The 17,671-nt window shown below is 33.7% G+C and overlaps 1 long non-coding RNA gene and 1 pseudogene across 1 annotated transcript; one reads left to right on the forward strand and one right to left on the reverse strand.

Moving 5' to 3' along the window:
• The first annotated feature begins 13,691 nt into the window (after window positions 1–13,691).
• LOC106379621 lies at window positions 13,692–14,924 on the forward strand (annotated as a pseudogene).
• An 810-nt stretch (window positions 14,925–15,734) lies between these two features.
• On the reverse strand, window positions 15,735–16,728 carry LOC125581817. The gene is made up of 2 exons (XR_007319546.1): window positions 16,292–16,728; window positions 15,735–16,162 (listed from the first exon to the last, which is right to left on the reverse strand). It is a non-coding gene; the product is annotated as an uncharacterized LOC125581817 (long non-coding RNA).
• Window positions 16,729–17,671: the final 943 nt, after the last annotated feature.

The following is a 17,671-nucleotide window of genomic DNA, read 5'->3' on the forward strand; positions in this document are numbered from 1 at the left end:
TTTCAGATTTTATCTTTATATCCTTCTTTATTTCTATTTGTTCTAGCCAAAACACTCTAAGGTCCGGTAATGTAAGTTAGTTATCGGTCTTGATCTCTTTTCCGCTCCAGATCTTTATTGAGTTAGTATTACTATGGCATTTTGTTTTTCTCAATGATTGTTGAGATTTTAGGTTTAAATTTGGTTATTTTGTGATTTTAATAGTTTAATAAAAATATAGTTTGTAAATGAAATAATAGAAAATAGTAAAAATAAAAAAATAGTGAAAGTTTATGATACTTTCAGCTGTGAATAAATTAAACATTTAAAATATATTTATATTATTTTACTTATTTATTGAATTTTAATGACCAATAAAATTGATTCTTAAATTACGATGAAGGTTAGTGTGAGAATAATTAGATAGTGCACAATTAGAAAATGATGGACTAGATAATTATAATGTAAAAGAAGAAGAAACTAAAATACAAAAAAAATATGAGGACAGATGTCGAAAAACCCCCAGCCACTTGTCAAGAGAAGGGAAAATCCAACTTTATATATATAGATTTCACTCTATAAGAGCATTTCCAAACTCACTCTATTTTCTACACCAAACTCTATTATAGAGTAAAATCTTCTCCAACTCCACTCTATATCTCACTCTAAAACATTATAACTCTATTTCTTACTCTATATTTGGAATAACTCTATTTCTTACTCTATTAGACCATCTCCAATGAGACACAAAAAATTTATCTATATTTCACTCTAAAATAGAGTAACTCTATTATAGAGTTGAATTTGCTTCAATGGTTCACTCTATAATAGAGTTACTCTATAAGAGTGAAATATAGAGTAATGTTGTTTTTCAGTCCAAATATAGAGTAAAAAATAACATTACTCTATATTTCACTATATTATAGAGTAACTCTATTATAGAGTGAACTATTGGAGCAAATCCAACTCTATAATAGAGTTACTCTATTTTAGTGTGAAATATAGAGAAAGTTTTTGTGTGCCATTGGAGATGCCCTTATAGAGTGAAATTGTTAATTTATACTCTCGTCCTTTCGTTTTTAAACTTTTCATTTTGTAACTATTTATGTAATTTAATTATGCAAACATCACATAAGTTTCTTCAAGACAATATATAAATGTTTGAAACTTATTATTATTAGCCAAAGAAAACAAGCATGAAAATTAAAAATAATTTTATGAAATTCGCCAAAGAAAACAAATACTAAAATTAGAAATAAGCAACATAACATAAAATTAAAATCATAGATAATTGTTATTTAATAATCTGGTAAGTTGCCTCCAGATCCACCAAAATTATTAAAGTATTGTCCAAATGAGGTAGATGAAGAAGTATCTTTTTGTTCATGTTGTTGGCCACGTCTTTTTTGTAAAATTCGTGTTCATTCCTCTTGAAAATATGCACAAAATTCTGCATCTTGCACTGAATTCAAGTCACAAAATAAATATTTGTTTTCTTTCTCCAGCTCATTCAAAGCATAATTCTTCTTTTGAATCTCCAAGTGATATTCTCGTTGTGCTCTTGTTTTCTTTAGTTGTTCTAAAAATTCAGAATTTCCTTCTTTTAAGGTATTGATAACCGATGTTGTTTGATCACCAAGTTATAGATTGTTCAACAATTACTTTTTGGAGACACTGGTGTACAATGATGTTATGTTTCGTAGGAGATATCATATGTCGCGTCCTCTATTCCTTCGTATAATCGAAGACGTTGAAATTTATGACAACTACTTCACACAAAAAATGGCTGCAGCGGGTATGGTTGGATTATCGTCTTTGGAAAAAGTAACGGCCGCATTTCGTATGTTAGCATATGGTCTTCCTGCTCATTTGGTAGATTTAGAACAATCAAAGATAAAGAAACTCATTTTGTGCTTCGACATTCGTTAATTGATCATTTGTGGGAAAGATACACTAATGGTGATGTTTAAGTTAATTATATTATGTTTTAATATAATGTAATTTTTAAGATAATAAATGTTTGATATAAATATATAATTTATAAGAACTCTGTGAAAATAAAGTATAAGGGATCAATTTGTAAATTTTGTAAGTAAAAGGTATTAGTCATAAAATAAAAAAGAATATATTTAAGAATATTCTTTTTTAGAGTTAAATATAGAGTAAACCATTGGAGAGAAACCCTACTATGTTTTAGAGTTACTCTATTTTAGAGTAAAAACTAGTCCTGGGCGTTCGGTTTATTCGGGTTATACGGTTCGGTTTGTTCGGGTTTCGGTTTATTCGGTTTAGCCAAAACATTTCCGAAGTAAACCGATCAAAAATTCGGGTCGGATCGGTTCGGAAATCGGTTTATTCGGTTTGGTTGTGCAATGAAAAATCTATTCCGAACTGAACCGAAACTTTTGTGTGAATTGGTTTATTCGGTTCGAATGTAAGGTGATTGGAAACGTTACAAAATGGCGAGAAGCAAAGGATAGAGAAGATCTGAGTTTGATGTCGAAAAAAACACCACAGTGATAATTGAGAAGAGATATTATTACGAGTTGTTCGACGGCGAGCAAAGAGAAAACTGATCATGTCTCGTCTTTAGATCTAGGGTTTATTTTTCTCTTTAGTTGGTGGGTTAGTTTATTTACTTATTGGGTTTTGTTTTTTAAAATAGACCTTTGATAACTTGGGCTGAAGAAACATATTAAAACGTATCCAAATGTAAATTAACTTGTAAATGTTTATTTAAAGCACACATGTTACAAATCTAGTTAAAAATTAATTAGGTTTTGAGTTTTGACAGAGGAAAATGACGGCTGTTTCTATGTCGGGGAAGAGAATAAAATGAAGATATGTGAGGTAGAAGAGAGGAAGAAGTCGACTGAGCAATGAAGAACAGAACCAAAGAACTGATCGGTTTGTCGCCGCCGAACCGAACCGAGCAGAGAACCGAAGTGAAATCTGATAAAGATCCGATCGGTTTGCAGTCTTTAACCGAAATGCACCGAGAACCGAAAAAAATGGGTTCGGTCGGTTTGGTTCACTTCGGTTAAGACCGAATGCCCAGGACTAGTAAAAACTACTTTAAAATAGAGTAAACCATTGGAGATGGTCTTATAGAGTAACTCTATTATATAATGAACCATTGGAGAAAATATAACTCTATAATAGAGTTACTCTATTTTAGATTTAAATATAGAGAAAATTTTTGTGCACCATTGAAGAAGGTCTCATATGTTTAATAAATTATTTAGTACTCTTTTTTTTTTGGAAAAAGTTATTACTAGTACTCTTCCGTTTGGTAAGATGATATTTTAGCCCGTTTTAGATGTTTTAATATATAATAGGTTTTCATTTTATGTAATTTTAATTAATTAAAAATGTACAATCATTATTTTTCTTTTGATGCCCGAGAGAAACTCGACCAGCACCTAATATCCGTTCTAAATGTTTTAATATATAATATGTTTTTATTTTATGTAATTTTAATTTATTAAAAATGTACAATCAGTATTTTTTTTCTTGCTTAGAAATATTTTTTTATAACTATGGAGATTTCAAAAAAAATTTAGGTCTATACACTAATTTCACAATGTCTTGCATCCATGTACTATGCTTACAAATATTATAATATATATTATCATTTAGTTTACAAATTGTTGTTATCAATATAAAGTGAATATTTTCCACAAAAAATGTGAATACTTATTATAGAGTTTTTCATCTATATTCTTAGTATTTATTATAGAATTTATTTAGTGTTTAAAAATATTCACAACAAGAAAACACGCCACATTCCGACGGAGGTTCCGACGGACATCAATGTCGTCGGACGTTTGTGACGGATTACCGACCAATTTCCGACGAAAACCAAAAATTTGAAGTCGTCGGAATTCCGTCGGCCATTTCCGACGGAATTCCGACGAAACCTGGGTCGTCGGAATTTTACGACGACTTTTCGACGATATTCCGATAAAAAATGTAACCGTTGTCGTCGTCGGAAATTCGTTGAAATATACCGACGAACTTCCGACGACATTCCGATTAACAGTACAGTCGTCAGTATTCCGTCGGAATTTTCCGACGAATTTCCGACGAACCATGTGACCGTTGCCGACAAATATATATGACTGTTGTATAGCCGTTTGAGATTGGAAAATACCGACGGAATTCCGACGGACTGCTTTACATCCGTCGGAATTTCATCGGAAAGTCGTCGGAGGGCCGTAAGCAATTTCCTATAAAAACAACCCCTCCTCATTCAACTCATTCACACTTCATTCTCTCTTCATTATCTTTAGTCATAACAATTCCGTGAAAATCATGTCTTCAGAAGTTTATTATCGTTCGTGGATGGATAAACCTCATTTGGATCCGAACACCAATTTGCTTACGGAAGAATACGTTCAAGGGATTGGAGAATTCATGAGGCTTGTTCAACAGCAACCGAATGCAAAAAGTGGTATGTTAAGATGTCTCTGCTCTACTTGCAATAATAATAAGGTTATAAAAGAATTTGATGTTTGGACTCATTTGTATATGAAAGGGTTTTCACGTAATTATTAAGTTTGGTACCTTCATGGGGAAACTGGTTATGAATATGGTAGTACTAGCGAACCTCAGCCTGTTAGTGAACTTCAGCCTGATATTAGGTTAGAAGAATCTAGAACGGATATAGATTATGGTGTAGGTACTGAGCAGATGGTACATGATCATTATAGAGGGGAAGAACCAAATCCCGAATCTAGGAGATTTTTTGACATGTTGGATGCTGGAAAACAACCTTTGTATCAAAATTGTAGAGATGGTCATTCAATCTTATCATCTGCAACTAGATTAATGGGTATTAAGACAGACTATAATTTGGCTGAAGAATGTATGGATGCGATTACTGATTTTGTCAAAGGTATTCTACCTGAGGATAACCTTGCACCGGGTTCATACTACGAGGTTCAGAAACTTGTTGCCGGTCTTCAACTACCGTACGAAGTGATAGATGTATGTATTGACAATTGCATGATCTACTGGAGAGCGGATGAGACACGGAATGTATGCAAATTTTGTGGGAAACCTCGTTATCAGGAGACGAGGGGAAGAGTTCCGATCCCATTCAAAAGAATGTGGTATTTGTGTTTGACGGAAAGATTGAAGAGGTTGTATCAGTGTGAGCGCACAGCAAAAGCAATGAGATGGTATGCAGAGCATTCCACAAATGGTGAGATTAGACATCCTTCAGATGCGAAGGCTTGGAAACATTTCCAGTCAACATATCCAGAATTTGTGGAAGAGAGAAGAAATGTTTATCTTGGATTATCTACTGATGGTTTCAGCCCATTTGGAAAGCATGGAAGACAATATTCTCTATGGCCAGTTATTGTGACACCGTACAACTTACGGCCGAGCTTGTGCATGCGACGAGAGTTTTTGTTTCTCTCAATTCTCGTCCCCGGGCCAGATCATCCTAAAAGATCACTAGATGTGTTTCTTCAACCACTGATATATGAGTTGCAACAACTATGGGCGCATGGTTTTGAGACATACGATGTTTCGTGCAAAGAAAACTTTCAGATGCGGGCAGTATTTATATGGACAATAAGTGACTTTCCAGCATATGGTATGTTATCTGGAAGGACAACACATGGGAGGCTATCATGTCCATATTGTCAAGATGACACAGATGCTTTCCAACTAAAGAACGGAAGGAAAACGTGTTGGTTTGACTGTCACAGACGATTTCTACCACCTGATTATCCATACCGCAGGAGTAAGACTTCGTTTACGAAGAATAAGCAGGTGTTTGATGGTCCACCTGAGGAAGTTAGTGGGAAAGATTTTTTGAAGCAGTTTAGGTATTTTGATGCAGAAAGGACGCTAGATGTAGGTGGACATGAAAACATTCGAGTCAGTGCGGTTGGAGAGCTACATAACTGGCACAAAAAGAGTATTTTCTGGGATCTGCCATATTGGGAGAGTCATCTATTGCAGCATAATTTAGATGTCATGCATATTGAGAAGAACTTCTTCGACAATCTGATGAACACAATCCTTAACATCCAGGGTAAAACGAAGGATAATTTGAAGTCAAGGTTGGATTTAGTCGATATCTGTGATCGTTCTGAAATTCACGTTGATGAGAACGGTACGGCCCCTTTTCCCATTTATCGGCTGGATGGTGCTGGAAAAGAAGAGTTCTTTGATTGGATTACAGATAAAGTGAGATTTCCTGACGGATATGCATCAAATTTGGGGAACTGCGTTGATAGAAGCGAAGGAAAGTTTACTGGCTTGAAGAGTCATGATTGTCATGTAATTATGCAGCGCCTCCTTCCGTTTGCTTTTTCAGCATTATTGCCACGTAATGTTCATGAATCAATTGCAGGTATCTTATATTTTTACAATTTAATTTATTTTTATATTTAAAAATTATGCTTATAAAAACTTAATACTTACGAAAATTATGTCTTTTATCTATGTAGGGATTAGTGTTTTCTTCTGCGACTTATGCAGCAGAGTAGTGACTGAAGAGGGTATTAATATTTTGAAGACAAATGCACCAGTCAGCATGTGCAACCTTGAGAAGATATTTCCTCCATCATTCTTTGATGTAATGGAACATCTTGCTATTCATCTCGCAAGAGAATTGAAACTTGGTGGTCCTGTGCAGTACAGATAGATGTATATTTTTGAGCGTTATATGCATCATCTGAAGAAGATGGTCAAAAATCAAAGCAGGGTGGAAGGATCTATAGTGGCACAGGTGATCAATGAAGAAACTGCAATCTTTGCTGAAAATTATTTTCCACAAGAAGTGCATACAAAACACCGAAGACCTGCTCGGCATGATGATAGAAGGGAGAGAGCAACATATCATGTTACTGTCCCAAGCATGTTCAAGGAAATAGGACGAGTTAGTGGAAAATTCACGAAGCGGAGACTTACGGACACAGAGCGCGCTCATTTGCAAACATATTTGCTCACCAACTGTGAAGATGTTCTACAATATGAGAGGTAAAAATATTTATTCATTTATTGTTAGATTAATATTCAATAAATTTATTTCATATTGATAATATTTTTGTATATAGTGTATATATTGCGGAGTTGCGTATGACTCACAGGCATGCAACAGAAGATGAGTTTCGACAACTTATAGATAACAGATTTGATGCGTGGCTTCGTAGTTATGTGAGTCATATATCATATTACCCTATGCAAATGATTAGTTTAAATTTAATATAAACTAATTAACTTTTCAATCATATATGTTTTTAATTTATAGGTGTTCGATGGTTTGGCCAGAGGTCTTGTGTTCGATGATTGGATACGCGAATTTGTGCAGGAACCAAACTATGAGGTCAAATCATATCCTAAATTTTGTACGCGAGGATATGCATTCACAAGGAAAGGTCATTCTAAGACAACATATGATGCTGGTGTTTCATCTTCTTCCGGTGACGATGTCTACTATGGCAACATAAAAGAAATATTGGAAATCCAATTTCCTGGAATGGTTGGATTGCGTTGTGTAGTATTCTATTGTGATTGGTATGACACCACCCCAAATAGAGGAGTGAAGATTGATGCGTTTGGTGTTACAATATTATGATCCCTTCATTCTTGGTTCGCAAGCTGATCAGATATGTCAATCTATTCATAATTTTTTACCAATATAATTAATTAATGTTATATATTTTACTAATACTTGTATAATTGATATGTATAGGTGTGGTACATCAGTTACCCTCGGGTGACGTACAGAGACAATCCATGGGTTACTGTAACGCAAATCAACCCAAGAGGACGAGTGGATGGAACTGATGATGATGAACCATTGCAACCAGAATCTACAAGCAACGCCTAGGCAGTTGAAGATTTGGAAAATGTTCAACTCGTTGAGAATTTGACTGTGTTTGGACATGATGCTGTTGTACATTCGGAGCCAGAAGCCGAGGTTGGGGAGTTTGATGAAGATTCAGAAGATTCAGATTAGTTTTTTTTTTTTTATTGGTCCGTCGGAAATCTCTCGCAATATACCGACGACATTGGGTTTCATTGAAGTTTGGAAAGGTCGTCGGTAATTCGTCGGTATATTCCGACGAATTACCGACGACATGTGTTTCTAAAAAATTTCAATCATAAAAATCTATAAATTTAGATGCCAAAACTATGAAAATAACACATAATAAGTGTTTAGTATAGTATTAGATCGCAACCGTTCAAATATAACAACTCATTAAAATATTTATGTATGCATATCATAGTTTTCATAACATCTCATCTTAACACTCATATACTTATACAATCATATTCATATAATCTTACACTACAAAAAATGTTAGTGTAAAATCGTGTTATAAAAACATTTTTATTGTTAAATCTTTATGCAAATACTATATATATTATCAAAGATTTGGATTTTGCATTTAGAAACTTGTAATCAACACCCTAAACACTAAGTCGTCGGAATTCCGTCGGAATATACTGACGGACACATTCCGTCGGAAATCCAATTTGCCCGGGAGAACCAAACCGCGTGAAAATTTTCGTGAATCGCCAATTGGTATATTTTTAAGGACAGAACTTGGGTTCACCCCCTAGGGTGAACCATTAAATTCACCCCACTTTTTAGGACCAATCAAAGTGATACATAGATTATTAATTTAAAAACATTAAATTAAATAAAAAATAGCTACAAAAATAGAAACGCTAATTTTAACGACGCTAAAGATTCCAGCTAAACCCTAAACCCTAAATCTTAAATTCTAAACCCTATACCCTAAATTCTAAACAAAAATCCAAACCCCTAAACCCAAACCCTATACCCTAAACCCTAATCCTAGACCCTAAACCCAAATTATATACCCTAAACCCGAAAACTAGACTATAAACCTAAATTCTATACCCTAACCCAAGTCGTAGACCCTAAACCCAAACCGTAAATCCTAAACCCAAAACATATACCCTAAACCCAAATCCTAGATCTAAAACCCAAACGCTAAATCCTAAACCCAAACTCCAAACTTAGATGCTATAGGGTTTGGGTTAAGGTTTACGGTTTGGGTTTAGGGTCTAAGACTTGAGTTTAGGGTATAGGATTTAGGTTTATAGTCTATTTTTTGGGTTTAAGGTATATAATTTAGGTTTAGGGTCTAGGATTAGGGTTTAGGGTATAAGGTTTGGGTTTAGGGTTTTGAATTTGGGTTTATAATTTTGGGTATATGGTTTAGAATTTAAGATTTAGGGTTTAGGGTTTCGCTGAAAGCGTTAGTGTCGTTAAAATTAGCGTTTTTATTTTTTGTAGCTATTTTTTTATTTTATTTAATGTTTTTTAATTAATAATCTATGTGTCAATTTGATTGGTCATAAAAGGTGTAGTGAATTTAAAGGTTCACCCTAGGGGGTGAACCCAAGTTCTGTCCTATTTTTAATTATATCGACGGAATACTGACGAACCCGTGTCCGTCGGAAACTTTAGATATAATAACCCTTCTTCTTCCTTCTTCGTTATTTCCGCCTCTCTCTCTCAAACATCCTCTCTCTCATGGCAATTTGTCCCTATATACCGGCGATTCCGGCCCTTATCCACCTCCCATCACCGGCGAATCCTCTTCTCACCCTCATATTTCTTCCCCAAACCCCAAATCATGTAAGAATCATCCCAAACCTTGTTTTATCTCAAGTGTTTAGGGTTTTGGAAGTTAGATCTCGGATTTTATGTTGTTTGATTGAAAATTTTAGGATTGAATGGATAGTTTAGGATATATAAGTTAGGATTGTTGTTTGGATTGTTGTTTTAGTTTTTTTTGGAATTAATAAACGTTTTAAAAACGTTTTTTGATTTTTAAAAACGTTTTTCAAGTTTCCAATAATAAAATATGTATAATAAAACGTTTTTAAATTTTTTAAAAAATATTTAACAACATTTTTCTATATTTATAAATTTTTTATAATTTTGTATACATATATATATATATATATATATAAATCATGTATAATAAAAATTTTAAAATTTTTTATAAGTTTCCAGTAATAAACTGTTTATAATAAAACGTTTTTAAAAAAATTTAAAAATATTTATCAACATTTATCTACATTTATAAATATTTTATAATTGTGTATACATATATATATATATATATATAAATCATGTATAATAAAAAAATTTAAAATTTTTATTATTTTTTATAAGTTTCCAGTAATAAACTATGTATAATAAAAAAATTTAAAATTTTTATTATTTTTTAAAACGTTTATAAAACCTTTTGTAAATATATAAATGAAAACATTAAAAATAGAAATGATTTGAAAATTTTTTTGATGTATTAGTTTTTTTTAGGTCCGAGGATGAACCCCGCCCCGCAGCCCGTCTTCGACGTAGTTCGGTGAGCAGTTCCCGTGCATCGGGATCGTCTCATGAACAAAACTCGGTTCGCGTATATATTCCCCCTCCAGCTCCCGCTGCCCCTCCCGCTGCTGCTCAACAGGATCTGGGGGTCATGCCAGTTGAACTATATTGGTTCAACAACCAGGTCGAGAGCATCTCCCGGTTCTCCAACCCAACCCACAACGAGGACATAGCACTTGGTTAGTATTTTTTTTATTTGTAGCATTATGTTTTTTTTCCATTAATTAACTTGCTAACTTGTATTTTTTTTAAAGGTTCACCAAGTCGAGAAATGGCATTAGCAGGAGCATCAACCAGATGATGTACTCCATGCTCCGTTTTGGATATTCAAAGTGGAGTGTGATCCCTTCCGACGAACGAGAGTTGTGGTTTCGTCAGTTTGCGGTATAGTAACTCTTCATTTTTTTAAAGTTTTTACATTTTTTTAAATATATTTACTTATTAAATTATGTTTGTTTTGTACCAAGAGTTCAACTGGCACTCCGATCTCACGGAAACAGTCTGTAAGAAATTCAACGAAAAGGCCATGGACTCTTATACGAAGCAGATAAACGCGTGGAAGACAGTTTGGCTGAAGAACAAGAGGCCACGGTTCATCAACGGGACGGTGTGGGAGCAGTTGATAGCTCATTGGGAGAAGGAAGAAACTGCAGAGACGTCTTCTAGGAACTCCAAGTACCGGAAGAGCGATCGTGGCGGGAAAGGTATGTATGTGCACAACCTCGGCGCTTGCTCTATGTCTAATAAGGAGGATGAACTTGTAAGTTTTTTATTATTATTTATCTTTATATTTTTTAAATAAATATTTTATATATTCCTTGGCTAATAATTGCGATTTTTTTAGATCGAAGCAAATGACGGTAATCCCGTTGATCGTCTCCAACTCATTAAGGTGGCTCACACTAACAAGACGACGGGTCAAATTCAGGACCCCGCGATCAAAGGTGTCGTTGATTTGGTGGAAGCTGAAATAGTATCTCAATCTCAGCCTCTCTCTGATGACGGCGATTCTACGGGAGCTTCAACCAACTTGTCTCTATTGCAAATAAATGAGATGGTTGAAAACGTAATTTTTTTTATTAATATTTTTTTTTTATAATGTCGATTACTAACTTGTCCCTATTTACTAACTTTAAATATTTTTGTAGGCGGTTCCTAAAAGGAAAAGATGTCGTTTAGTTGGGTTGGCCCGCCGTGCATCTTCGTATCCGGCATCTTCTTCGCAAGCTCCGTATGCCGATCCCATGATTCTCGAGGAGCTACATGACAAAGATGAACGGATTGGGGCATTGGAGGAGCAGAACACCACTATCCTTTCTGAGAATGCCACTATCCGTTCGGAGAATGTCACTATCCTTGCTGAGTTGGCATCCCAGAAGAAGTTCAACACCGAGATAATGCAGAAGCTAGACCGTTTGATGTCTTCGAGTTCTTCTTAGTTTTTTTCGGCTTTTTAAAACTTTCTGAATGTTTTTTTTTCTATTTCGGTTTGTATGAATTTTAAACTTTCTGAATATTTTTTTTCTATTTTGGTTTGTATGGGTTCTTATTTTATATTTTTTTATTTATTTTTTTTATCTGACTTTTTTGTAAAAAAAAAAAATTTAAAAACGAACCATTTTCGGACCGCCACGTGTCAGTGGAGCCCACAAACAATATCAGAACCAAAGCAGACTCGTCTTTTGTGAAAGAGAAAGAAAATCTGAATTTTAATAAAAATGTGGACTCCACCCCTTAAGAACCATGCTAAGTAGTGTCGTTAATTATGGTTTAAGCCCTTTAGTTTAAGATACGATGGAATCTCTGACCAATCAAAACATTTTATAAATTTTCATGTAATTATTTTAGACTAGTATATATTAGTCTTCTTTCTTTATTTTCTAATAACTTCCTATTTTGGTTTAGTCAAAAGAAAACTGCCAGATGCAATTTAATTTTTCCTTACTATTTTAGTTAAATAATTCCTCATTTTCGTGTAGTCAAAACAAAATTGATATACAATGATATACAATCTTAAATTTAGGTAAATTTCATTTTTTTGCGGTGCCTTTGAAAATAACAAAAGTAAAATAGCCTTTATGTAAAAATAACATATCAGATTTCATGGAAATTTGACTAAAGAAAATAGGGGTATTCAATCCGGATATCGGTTTGGTTTCGGTTCGGTTTTTCGGTATTTCGGTTAGTAAAATATAACTACCATTCTAAATCCATATTTACTTCGGTTCGGTTCGGTTTATATATCGTCGGTTTTTGGTTTATTCGGTTTTATACCAAAAAACATAATTTTTTATTTTGGGATCATATTATATGAATTTTAGAGTCTTGTTGTCAACACATTCATTTATTAAAAAATATTATAAGTTTAAATAAAAGAACAAAAATGAAAAATGTTTCTATCATCTAATAAAATAATCAAATCTATAATTAAAATCAAAGCTCAAAATTTTGATAATAAAAATAAAAAATAAAAAATAAAACACAAGCACGAAGCACAAAAAATAAGTTATTATATTCTTTCATATTTAACGTTCATCAAAGTCATATTTCTTATATTAAACAAGAAACTCTATTCGTTTAATAGATAAAAAAAAATTGTGAAGAATTTCCACTAATTGTTATCATCAAATTTATAATATTTATTTCAATTTAGTCAATGCTAAATTAAAGCAAAAAGATCAAAAGAAGACTAAGAAAATAAGAAGCGTGTTTGCGATGAATTGTTATTTAATTATAGTTCAAGTGTTTTACAAATCAGGACTATTTTATTACCGTAAAAAATATGGTAATAGTTATTAGCAAAAAAATTAACTTATGATTTTCATACGTTGTTATAAAATATATACATATTTACATGTTTCTATTTTTTGATCGGTTTTATTCGGTTTATTCGGTTTTATCGGTTATATACCGAACTATATCCAAATTCTACGGTTTTTTAAAAATCATATCCATTTCGTTTGTATGGTATATACTAAATCCAAACCATATTATCTATTCCGGTTTGGTTCGGTTCGGTACGGTTCGGTTTTGCCATATTGAACCGCCCTAAAAGAAAACAAACAGATTTCATAGGAAATAGGGTAAGATGTTCTTTATTAAAACTTATTGACAAATAAAAATTATTAACTTACAAATTGAAAGATATATAACACTACAAGTCCAACCAAACAAAAATGCCATATAAAGCAACATGTGCTGGTGTTTGTTAAGATATCAGATATTATTATACTTATGTTTTTAAAAAATATATATAATTTTAGAATTGTAAAATCAGAAAAAGATAAAGTATCCTCTTTCTAAAACAAATCTCTTATTTTAATATTTTGACTTTCTCTTTTGCTATTTCTCTCTCTTTCCTCCTTTAAATAAAAGCCACCGTTGCTTTCTTCACCACAAGCTACCTACCGTCTAAACTCTCCTCAACCTCAGAGAAAACTTATCAATGGCTGTTGAAGCAACATATATGAATCTATTGGCTTCTCAGTTTACCACTACCAGGTAAATTAATCTTCTCATGACTTCTTCAGTAATCCATTTTTGAGCAGTTTTATTGATTTTGTTTTTTTTTTCCCTCCACAGAGAATATGTTAAATCTGAACCGAACGTGAACAATGATATCACCGTCGGTTTTCCGACAACTTTCGGAGTTCAAAAGTTACCGTACGCTCGGACCATTGAATCAGAAAGCGATCTCACATATAATTTCAACCAATCTCCAGCTCCTCCTTCAATTAATATCTAAACGTCAGAGAGATCACACGTTTGACATAAACACTCCAATGCCATCTCAGAAACGGAGGTCATGCGCGTTTGAACCGCAAACGTCTTTTATCGACGCTCAGATCCAACAACAACAATCAGAGATCGATCGGTTCGTCGCTCAACAAACCGAAACGTTAAGGCTAGAGTTAGAAGCGAGGCAACAGACGCAAACGCGGATATTAGCGTCAGCGGTTCAATCAGCGATTATCAAAACGCTGAAAGCGAAAGACGATGAGATTGCACGAATGGGGAAGCTAAACGGGGCTTTACAAGAGCGAGTGAAGAGTCTTTACGTCGAGAATCAGATCTGGCGTGATCTCGCTCAGACCAATGAAGCTACAGCTAATACTCTCCGGTCAAATCTTGAAAAAGTTCTCGCCCAGGTCGATGATTTTCCGGGGACGGTAAACGGCGGAGATGGGTTTTGTCATTCGGTTGAAGAGGATGCGGTGTCGAGCTGCGGAAGCTGTGAAGGAGCTGATGGGGATGATGTTACGGCGGTGACGGGAGGATGTAGAAGGTGCGGTGAAAAAAGGGCGAGTGTGTTGGTGTTGCCTTGCCGTCATTGTGTCTGTGTACGGTTTGTGGATCGGCTCTGTTACAGGCGTGTCCTGTATGTGATACGGTCATGAACGCTAGTGTACATGTCAACGTGTCAGACTCGTGACCGTAATTTTTCTAATTTTAGTTTTTTTTTAGTGAAGGATTAAATAGCAAACTACTGCTCTTTTATTAATCTTGTTGGAACTATTAATTATCAAATTGATTCATTTTTTTGTAGTTACAATTTGGTTTTCTTCATTCGTATGGATTATAGATTTACATTTTGTTTTGTAACAGTTCGACTTCATCGTTTGCCACGATTACAAAAATGTAGGATATATCATTAAAATAAGGCTAATTCTCCTAAATAGATTATTTTCAAATTTTGGTCACAAAAATAGATCATAAGGAGGAAAACGACCAAAATGTTTCATTTAATAGGTAAAATGACACTAATACCCTAGATATAAAAAAAATAAAAAAAAATAAAAAAAGAAATTTTTTTAATAGTTTTATATTATATGTTTTCAAATTCGAATTTTTAATAAACTTTTTTTTGAATTTATTTTTTTTGAATTTTTTTTTATTTTTTTTGAAAATTTTCTTTTTGTAATTCGAAAATACTTTTTGAAACTATTTTGAAAATTCAAATTTTAAATATTTATATTTATTTTATATAATTTTAAATCTCAATCTCAAATCTCTATCCGTTAACTCTAAACCCTAAGGTTTGAATTAGTTAACCCTAGGCATATAAATGTATATTTATCTCTTTAATAAAATATTTTGGTCATTTTCTTCCTTGTGGTTTTCGTAGGGTATTTCTCTTAAAATAAATATTAGTATACATTTGAAAATAAAGAAATAACGTTCGATTAAATTTTAAAATTGTATCTGGCTCTGTTCATCCCATCGGTGCATTAAACTCATACCTTTGTTGCAACATTCAGTATTAAACTGGTTTGGTTTAACAACTCAATATACTGTCGTAGGCCTTACGTATTATTTCTTGACATCGTGTTTAGCGGTTTGGTATAAACTTGAAAGCACCTTTTTTTTTTTCCACTGAAATTTTATTAAAGAGACTAAGCCCAAAAAAAACGAAACCCAACAACAACACAAACACAAAAAGACCAATAAAAGCCACTAAAAGAAAGACAAGCCTAAACAATAGGCCACAATACAACACAACTTATGGGCCTTAAGCCCGAAGAAAAACTGAAGAGAAAGATGCCAGCTCCATCCACCACGTGTCCGGACGCCCGTCGCCCAATGAACACGCATCACAAATGGAAGGCACGAGCTTCCTCCGGAGCCAGAGAGCATGCACGCCGGAGCTCCGCCTTCAGCGAAGCCAAACTGGAGAAGAAGCCGCTCAAACAGAACATCCCTTAAACTCAAGACGGCGAATCAACTCTGACGGATCTACGATTTGAAGAAGGAATTACAACTGCTTACGATTGAATCTAAAACTCCGATCTTCCAACGAAAGAAAAATTAGAAAATCAGAACAAGAAGCGGTATCTCAAAGGAAGGACGGAACCGTAGATCGACCATAACCGGTATCAAACCGGTGATAAGCCGGCGAAAACGGTGTAAGAGGATCACCTCTTCCTGGAGATGAAAGCCGTAGGAGATGATGTTATGTGAACCACCTCTCCCCAGAGTCAATGCCCGAACTATCGGGAAACTGCAACCGGAAATGATCTGGTGACTATGTCACACATCGAAGCCGGAAAGAGGAACCGGCGTCGACCAAAACTCAACCGCTTTCTCATGCAAGAGAGAGAACAGAGATGAGAGAGAAAGCGGTAAGTGTTTTCCTTTTGCATTTTGTATAAACTCGAAAGCACATCCATCCTATCTATGTGAGATATAAATAATCTTTTGACTTATTGTCGTCATTATTGATATAAGAAAAGATCTATTTTTGTTATTTTCCTGGAAACGTCAGTGGAAGTTGCAAAAACGACATAATAATTTTTTGTTTGTCAGCAAACGACATAATAATTGAATGGGAAAATTAAGTTTTTGAAGAATCTCTTCGACACATGTGAGGGTGGTCCTTGGCCTTTTACATTCAAAAAACTAAAAAATTATTCAATTTATAGAGCAATGTTTTATTTTTTTTTGTTCACTACTCCATTTTCCACTCTAAAAAAAGTAAAATATAGAACGAAGATGGAGATGCTACAAAACTAGGAAAAAAATATATTGTTTTTTTACAGAAGTTTTCCCTTATTACTGGAATTTTTATATTATTGAACTATTTTATGTATATTCACTAAATAATTATTCTCTGACTAATTTTTTAAAAAGAATTTTTGACTAATTTTTGATTGACCTTTTTGTTCTCAAAATCAAAATCAACTCGGCATATTTCAGAAAACCCTTTTTGTTTTAACTTAGATATTAAGTTACAGTTATAGTGCTCTCACTTAAATATAATTATTGTTGTATATAAAGTCGAATTACTGGTTTTGTCCATGCAACGATGCCACGTTCCAGTTTTGTGTTTACTTATTTCATGTTCCAGTTTTGTCTTCCCGTAAATTTGTCTGGACCTTCCAACTTGTGGACACTATGAACTTAAAGAACAATCAGCTCACAGGCCTTTTACCAGCAATCTTAACACAGATTCCAAACCTTAAGATACTGTGAATTCTGATTTTTTTTTCATTTATTTATAAAGCACCAAATTTAGAAACTGATTAAGATATAAGTTTTTAGGTTCTAATCATGATGTCGCAGTGCTCTTGGGTGTGAGATACCAAGATTACCTTACAACAACATATAATGAGCTGCATGAAAGGCAAATATTATTTAAAACCGTCAAGGCGGTAGTTTTCGTCGTGCCCACACCGAGGAAAAGATAAGTAAAAGAACCAAAAACCAAAAGGAAATAAATCAGATGCAAGACCCTATACAATTTATTCAAACTTTAAAAAAGACAAAATACTAAGTAGCAGTAGAGTGGACACTCTCCTA

This window comes from Brassica napus, chromosome C2 (assembly GCF_020379485.1).
Source record: "Brassica napus cultivar Da-Ae chromosome C2, Da-Ae, whole genome shotgun sequence".
Lineage (NCBI taxonomy): Eukaryota > Viridiplantae > Streptophyta > Magnoliopsida > Brassicales > Brassicaceae > Brassica > Brassica napus.